The sequence below is a fragment of the Sus scrofa genome, chromosome 1, assembly GCF_000003025.6.
Source record: "Sus scrofa isolate TJ Tabasco breed Duroc chromosome 1, Sscrofa11.1, whole genome shotgun sequence".
Classification (NCBI taxonomy): Eukaryota; Metazoa; Chordata; class Mammalia; order Artiodactyla; family Suidae; genus Sus; species Sus scrofa.
In genome coordinates, this window is record NC_010443.5 from 240,994,699 (window position 1) to 241,003,364 (window position 8,666).

The following is an 8,666-nucleotide window of genomic DNA, read 5'->3' on the forward strand; positions in this document are numbered from 1 at the left end:
TCTAGACTCCAGTTTTTTTTCCCAGGTGCTAAAGTCCTTACAGGAAGAAATGAAAAAGACATTCTGAAATCCAAGTGTTGCCATCAGGGTAAAATGGATGAACATGTCTAGAAGGCTGGCTTCCTTCAACAGGCAATATTGTACAGTGAGTGACGGTGCCATGCTCTTGATTCCCTGAAGCTCCACAGATGCACTGCCCCTCCCCTTAAATGCTGCAGGAGGAGGATTCTGGCCAGGACCAAGCTTGTTTGACTTTTCAGGGATACTACTGGGGACTTCCAAACTTACTGCTCCCTCTTCCAGGCTTGGAAGTGTTTCTGACTTAGGTCCAGCTGCTGGTCCTGCCATGTACCATTTGTGAGATATGGGTGTCTCACCTCTGTTTTCTGGGTCTTGTTTTCCCTAGATGTAAATGATGACAGGTATGATAATTTCCACCATATAGGACTAAATAAGAAGAGCTAAGAGTTGCTTTGTTAATTAGCTAACAGTTAACAAGTGCTTGATTCTCAGTAATTTTGGAGATGTGGGCTTATTTAATCAATAGTCTAATGAGTTTACTATTTGCCTCATTTTATACAAGAGGAAACTGAAGGTTAAACCACTCAGCATGTAAGTAGAAGGGCTGGGATTTAGCTCCAGATCTCTGATTTAGCTACTGGAATCACAGAGATAGGCTTAATAAGTATTTGGAGGCCAGGGAAGGGTGTCACATGATAGACCTCCCACAAAGAGCTTTATTTATTTATTTATTTATTGTCTTTTTTGTCTTTTTGCCTTTTCTAGGGCCGCTTCTCATGCTAGGGGTTCCCAGGCTAGGGGTGCAATCAGAGCTGTAGTCACCGGCCTACGCCAGAGCCATAGCAACTCGGGATCCAAGCCGCATCTGCAACCTACACCACAGCTCATGGCAACGCCGGGAACTCCTGATTTATATTTTTCTAACAACTCTCCTGGGGAGCAAGAAATCAGCAAGCTCAGATTTATTGCTCTCGTATCTTAATCTTGATTAAAGTGGTGCCTCAAGTCAGAAACACAAGCATTTTGGGTCACTCAAGTGGATATCTCCAGTATGACTGTAAATGTGGCCTATTTCATGTATGAGGTGAGCACAATTTCGATTTGGATTGTTTAGTCCAGAGACATGTTCATCCTATGGTGAACTGAGAAAACCCCAGTGTTCTGACCTAAGACCAAGAAGACCCTGGTTGGTGGTAAATTCTTGGCAGGGGATTTGGTAGTGACCAGAGCTTGTTTAGCAGAGTGATAGGCATTCATACCATAACCATAAAGCCTGGACCAGTGAAGGCCTGGCACATCCAGCTGGGTTCTGAGGGTATACATAGCAGCTTGGGGGTCCAGATTCAAGTTTTTACTTATGTGTATTATTATTGGATTCCTAGAAGGATTTCCACCTGGTCACTGTGATGAAAAGAGTTAATCTAGCAGGCTGGACACTGCTATTTTTAGAAAGGTCAGTTTGCAAGGCTGGCCCTTGGCTGGTGGTCTGTAGACTTGGCATTGGAATTGTTCCCTGATAAGGCTGATGAAGTGATTTCTCCTGTACACCAGCTTTCCTTCTGAGAGTATGGAAGTGTGGTAGTTCCCAGGCAGAAAATGACTATGCAACCACAGCCAATAAAATCCTTGGGCACCAAGGCTTTAACAGACTTTCTGGGCAGAAACATCACATACACGATTGCATTCTTCACTGCTAGAGAAAAGATCACGCTTGATGTGTGCCTCAGAGGAGGGAAAGAGTATAGGAAGCCTGCCTGGATTTCTCCAGACTTCACCTGTGTCCTTTTCCTCTGAGGATCCTATTGTGTATCCTTTTACTGTAATAAACCTGAGCTGTGAGTGCAACTATGTGCTGGGTCCTGTGAGTTGTTCTAAAAAATCATCAAATACCGTGGGTGGTCTTGGGGATCCCTGAAAATAGTCACCGTGTTTTATTTTTTTAATGTGCTGTTGGATTGTGTTTGCTGATATTTTATATGTTTTTTTCTGAGATACTGTTCAGTTCAGCTCCCACTTATCAAGCTTTTTCTTTCATGTGCATTGTTTTAGAAGCTGACTTATAGCAACTTTAATCTTTTGAGGTACCCAGGACAGTTTATTTCACAGATAAGAAAACCGAGGCCCACAGAGATGCAGTGACTCACCCAGCATCATGGAGCTTCTGATAGCACAGGAGAGCTGGGAGCCATGGTCAACTACCCCCATGTCAGGGGCACCAACCATTCCTGTCGCCCTCCCCTGAGGGTTTCCTGGAGCAGGGCACACTGAGTACTAAAACTGGGATGGCCCTGAGAAAACCAGGACACTTGGTCACCTACTTCAAGTCCATGGCTTTTTGAAATATTTATCCAACTAGATACGTCTGTTTTCCTGAGGGAGAGCTTGTCCCCATTAGGAAGTGGCCTATTTAGACCCAAATAGGAAGAGCCAGACACCTGGTCTCTCAAGGAGACCAATTTCCAAAGACCTTTCCTTGGTGCCAAACACTCTGCACCTCCCAACCCACTTAGCTCTGTCTGCTCTTTCCTTTTCTCCACCAAGTGCATCCCCCCCCCGCCCCCGCCCCGATCTATGCTCACCATATTTTTCAGCATTACTGGTTTTAATTTCCTTCACCATTCCTTTTGCAAAAACTTGTTTCCTGATTTAATTACTGTTTCTCTTAATTCAATTTCATTCTCTTGATTGTCGCTAAACTCCTAAAGTTGTTTCTCCAAAGAATTTAATGGCAAGGCCCTGTGCTTAGAGATTAATTGTTGTCATTTTGCCTTCAAACACAGGTACTTTCTTACTTCTCTTCAATTATCTTTGGGAGGAAAGAAAGAGACCATCCTTCTTCCCAGGGCCTCTATGAGAACAAACACCGCTGGGGGCTGCCTTTTGAGAGAGAGAGAAAGATGGACAGAGAGAGAGAGACAGAAACAGAGACAGAGAGAGAAAGCCAAGTCTCAAAATTTTCTCCTGCCTTCTACTGACTCTAATCTCAGGGTCTGAGAGGAGCCAGAGAGCCCCAAGCGACTCAGGTGGGCTCACAAACAGGGGCTCCAGGGGCAGCAGCTCAGGCTTCAGAGGTGATGATTCTCTGCCAGGAGGGGTTTGGGATGGTGAGGAGGGGGAATGGGGGCTTACTATGGCCTCAAACATCCTATCCAGCCCACATCTCTCAGAGGAACTAAGGCTGTGACTCAGAGGAACAGAAACATTTTGGGCTAGAATTTCCCTTCCCCATAATGCCCCCTCAGGAAACCAAAGCTTCAGGGCTCTACCCTTTGATCATCTTTGTCACGTCCTCGGTACACCAGCCTTTTGACTTTTCAGCCTCAAACCACTGTTTTCCCCAGCTCCATCACCCCAGACTCTCCTCTGTCTTTGCATAGAGACACTTGCAAAATGACTGCTGGAGGAGGCGGGACGGTTCAAGGTGGGGCCAGGTCAGCTTCCTGTATGAGCCAGGTGCTGCATCCCCTGCCCCCGTGTGGGTGAAGCACCCTTGAGGGGTAGAAAGCACAGGCTCTGGGGGCCTCCGGCCAGGGCCTGAGACACAGCCTGGTGCTTAGGAGTGTGTGATGTCATTCCTCTGAGGCCCCTCGTCTTGGATATTCGTTTATGGTACCACACGAGAGGGGGACTGACTTTATGTCAGGGTTAAATGAAAGAACTCAAAGTATTCAGCACAGGGCTTGGTGCATACTAAGCCATAAATAACAGGTAGCATTAGTCATACTGAGTAGCATTTGGTCCTCTATTGTCTTAGGATGCTCAACTTTGAGGACTGAAATGAAAATTGAAGTCCTTTAGCCCTCTCCTCCACCCCCTGCCCCCCATTTGATTATGAAATCTTTTATTTGGTCTCTGACTCTGCTTGGATACCTCCTGGGATGGGGAGCTTACTCCTTCTGGGGAATCTCTGCCTTCTTTGGGCCACCCTATGCCTATCGGTTAAGAGCTCTGTTTATAAGTATGATGTATATAAACTGCTTTCCAGTTGCAGGGAATAGGAAGCTGCTCCCTACTCAACTACAACAATGCGGGCTGCCAGAGAACAGGATGCAAATAATCACTTGGAGGATAAATCAGTGAATAACTCAATCATACTCACAGGTGAAGATTCCAGACTCGAGACTCTCCCCTCACCCAGGTCCTGGGGGTCCAGTCCAGCTGAAGACAAGGTCCTGAGGATGAGGAAGAACCCAGCTCGTTCGGACACATTTTACTTTTTATTTTTATTTTTTTGTCTTTTAAGGGCCACACCCGCAGCACATGGAGGTTCCCAGGCTAGGGGTCTAATCAGAGTGGCAGCTGCCAGCCACAGCCACAGCCATAGCCATGCCATCCAAGCCGCATCTTCGACCTACAGCAAAGCTCATGGGAATGCTAGATCCTTAATCCACCGAGCGAGGCCAGTGTTAGAACTCGCAACCTCATCATTCCTACCTGGATTAGTTTCCACTGTGCCATGATGGGAACTCCTCAGACACATTTTACAGACAAGGCCCCACAGATCTCAAAGGAAACTTTGAGATCACCTTTGCCTATGTTCATGAGGACTCATAAAAGATACCATTCATCCCTGGTTATTCATGCTCATCAAATGCCAGAATAAAGAGCTTAGAGCTCACTAGGGGCTCCATCCCCATTACTCTGGGGCCATTTGGCTGCATTTATGATAAGGCCCTGGGGTGTTTAAACTACCTGATTTGTCTAATAAAGTCCTCCCATAGCCCTGCTGATGTTCTCAGCTTCAAGTCACACATTTTGTGCTGCTGGGACAGTACTAGGATATATTTAAAATTCCCATTGTCTATTTAATTTTTATTTAAAGGAAATAATCTTCAAGGTTTAAAGTAGATTTTCTAAGGTAAATGGTCCTATGTACCTAAGTGTGAGGAGCTAGAAAATTTACTATCATATGTATCAGGAAAATAAGGGAAAGATGAAGGATGGGACAGTATGGGAAACTGTACTAGGCATTCACGGCTCATCTAACCAGAGATCCTGTTCCAAGAACTGTGATTTATGAAACAATGGATTCTCATAGTTAAGAAGTACAGATATATATATGTATATATAATTTTTTTTGGTCTTTTTAGGGCCGCACCTGCAGCATATGGAGGTTCCCTGGCTGGAGGTTGAATCTGAGCTGTAGCTGCCCGCCTACGCCAGAGCCACAGCAACATGGGATCAGAGCTGCATTGGCAACCTATACCACAGCTCACGGCAATGCCAGATGCTTAACCCACTGAGCGAGGCCAGGGCTTGAACCTGTGTCCTAATGGATGCTAGTCACATTCGTTTCCACTGAGCCATGATGGGAACACCCATATTTATTTTTTGATTTTTGTTTGTTTGTTTGTTTTTGGCTGGGCCTGTGGTATTCGGAAGTTCTCAGGCCAGGGATCCAATCCGAGTCAGATTAGTGACAATACTGGATCCTTAACCACTAGGCCACTAGGGAACACTATAAGTACATGTTTGTATAAAGCTGAAATTATTCTTATTTAGTATCTAACACATTTAACCTTACCTTAAATGATACATTTTATATAGACTCCTAGGAGGTCTGGATTGGGTCTTAGAACTTTTTTTTTCTTTGTTTTTAGGTCTGCACCTGTGGCATATGGAGGTTCCCAGTCTAGGGGTCAAATCAGAGCTACAGTTGCAGGCAGGCCTGTGCTGCAGCCACAGCAACGCAGGATCTGAGCCGCATCTGTGACCTGTACCACAGCTCACAGCAACACCGCATCCTTAACCCACTGAGCAAGGCCGGAGATTGAACCCGAAACCTCATGGTTCCTAGTCGGATTTGTTTCCACTGTGCCATGATGGGAACTCCAGAACTTAATTTGAACAATCCTTCCTATTACAAATGAAAAAAATAGAGGCCCGGAGAGTGTAGGTCTGGGATTTAAGTCTAGATTTTAAAAATTCAGGTGTGGATGGGAGACAATACGAGAAAAAGAATGTATATGTAGGTGTGACTGGGTCACTTTGCTGTACAGCAGAAATTGATAGAACATTGTAAATCAACTATACTTTAACAAAAAATTTAAAAAACTTCAAGGAGTTCAATTGTGGCTCAGCGGTTAAAGTACCTGACTAGTAACCATGAGGCTGCAGGTTCGATCCCTGGCCTTGCTCAGTGGGTTAAGGATCTGGCATTGTTGTGAGCTGTGGTATAGGTCGCAGACATGACTTGGATCCCAAGTTACTGTGGCTGTGGTGTAGGCTGGCAGCTGTAGCTCTGATTTGACCCCTAGCCTGGGAGCCTCCATATGGCGTGGGTGTAGCCCTAAAAAGACAAAAGACACACACACACACACACACACACACACACACACACACACACACACAAATTCAAATGTAGTACTCTTTTCTGAGAACCGTAATAAGAAGCCCTTAATATACACATATGTATCTGGCTTCCACATACATACCTATATGGGAGGAAGGTAACTTGCACACATAAATACATTTGAGATAAGGGAATCCAGCTGTGACTTTTGACATCACTGGCTCATCCAGTGCTTGGGTGACTGTTCCCTTGCCTTTCCTGCTGCTCCACTTGAGTCCCAGGCATGGCTCTGCTATAAGACAAAGCAGACAAAACTTGAATCAGCACAGCTGGATTTCAAACTCTCAGGTTTCTCGTTTGTGAAGCTGAGTTACTTCTTCCTGTAACCCTCATGCTCGTGCGCTACTTGTCTTACGGGCTTCAAAAGGTATTGGTTCAACATCCAGCCCACATGCTGTGAGACAGGCTTCTTTTGCAGTCTTTTCTAGCATAAAAAGGAAGTGTTGATGTTTCCTCATCCTCCAGTGCTGAGATTTTGCTTATTTGGAATTAGCTCGGAGGAAGGATCAACTTGCTTTCTCCCAGGTGCTGTCCCTGCCTTGCGGCACATTGATGAGGAGCCACACCCCCCTTCCCCTCTCCTTGACCTCCCTTCACATGCACACATGGCAGCAGGCTTTATAGAAGACTTGAGGAAACAAAGGTTTATGTCACTGTGTTGCTTGTCTCCCCTTCTTTTTAGAGCACCCTTCTGTAGGATTCATCCTGGAAATTCCCTATCCTTCACCTCAAAATACAGAATAACTCAGCTCATCAATTCTTTTACACTTAGGACTGTTTGTTGCAACAGAGACCTGTAAAACAATGCCTTAAATAAAGTTTATAATGTTCCCCCCATGTAAAAGTAGTCTGGAGATAAGCATTCTAGGGCTGGTAGGGTACTGTCACTATCTCATCAATGTCCCAGACTCCTCTCTTCTTTCCATTTTGCTGTCCTTAGAACAAGCCAGATCACCTCAGGACTGCAAATGGCTGCTGAAGCACCACATTATATCCATGTTTCAGCAGCAGAAAAGGGAAGGCCAATCAGGGGCTTGCTATCAGAGTCAGTCTCCTTTACTGGGAGCATTTCCAGAAGTCTTATACTATAGTTTATTCCTTCATTCAATTGGCCAGAAGTTAGTCACATCAGCCATTCATCTCTGGAGGGTGAGCCTGGGAAATCTAATTTTTCAGCAGGCACATTGCCATCTCCAACAAAATCAAGGCCCTGTGTAAATAAGAAGAGAAGAATACATTTTGGGTAGGCAACCAGAATGTCTGCCACAACCCCCGACTCAGCTCTGGACCTATCTTTGAATAGCCATTGAGTCATTATTCTATTAAAGTTAAGAGGCCATCATATGGCTGAAGAGGGGGAGCTGAAGTAAAAAAAAAAAAAACAGCTGAATCTTTCACCTGCTGTCTCCACTGACAGTCTCTGAGAGTGGACTGGGCACCAAAGACATTTATTTGCTCACAGATATGAAATTTACTATCCTCCTTAGAAGGCAGAAGCTGTTCCAGTTGCCTTTTATTTTTCTATTGCTACACCCAAGGATTGTTGTGAGAATCCGAAGACAGATACGAGAAATCATGTCATAAACTACAGAATGCTAGTCCGTGACAGAAATGATCATTTATCATTATTATGAGTGCTGTCATGTCTTCTAAAGCTGTGTGCTCAGTTGAGGAAAAGGGTTTTCTGAGCTCGAGCAAGAGAGCCAAGGAGAAAAGGAAAGAGTGAAGGGGGAGGGGGAGAGAAGAGGGAGGTGAAGGGAAAAGGGGGAGGGGAGGAGGGGAAGCGGGAGAGAGAAGAGCGGAGGCCTCTTTTCTTCCAAAGGCAGAACAAAAATATATTGACATAATCGAATCCCATAGCTGATCCAAACACACATACAACTAGCCGAGAGACAGCATCAAATTTCTTTGCTTAAGTTTCTCCATTTAAAAGCTCCACTTTTAAGCAATATACGTATTTTGAAAATGATGTGAACTATATGAAAAGGCACAAGGGAAGGTTACAAAAATTTGCTTTATTGATATATAGTTGACATACCATAAACTGTCCACATTTCAAGTGTATAATCTGATATATTTTGACATAACTAAACACCCATGAATCCACCACAATCAACATAATAATCATATTCATCACCCCCAAAAGTTTCCTCATGCTCCCTGCCTCCTGCCTCTCCCTGGCCACCCCCCCTCCCTGCCAGGAATCACTGAGCTGCTTTCTGCCACTCTAGATTCCTTTGCATTTTCTTGAGTTTTATACAAATGGAATATAAAATTCCATAAAAACACATAC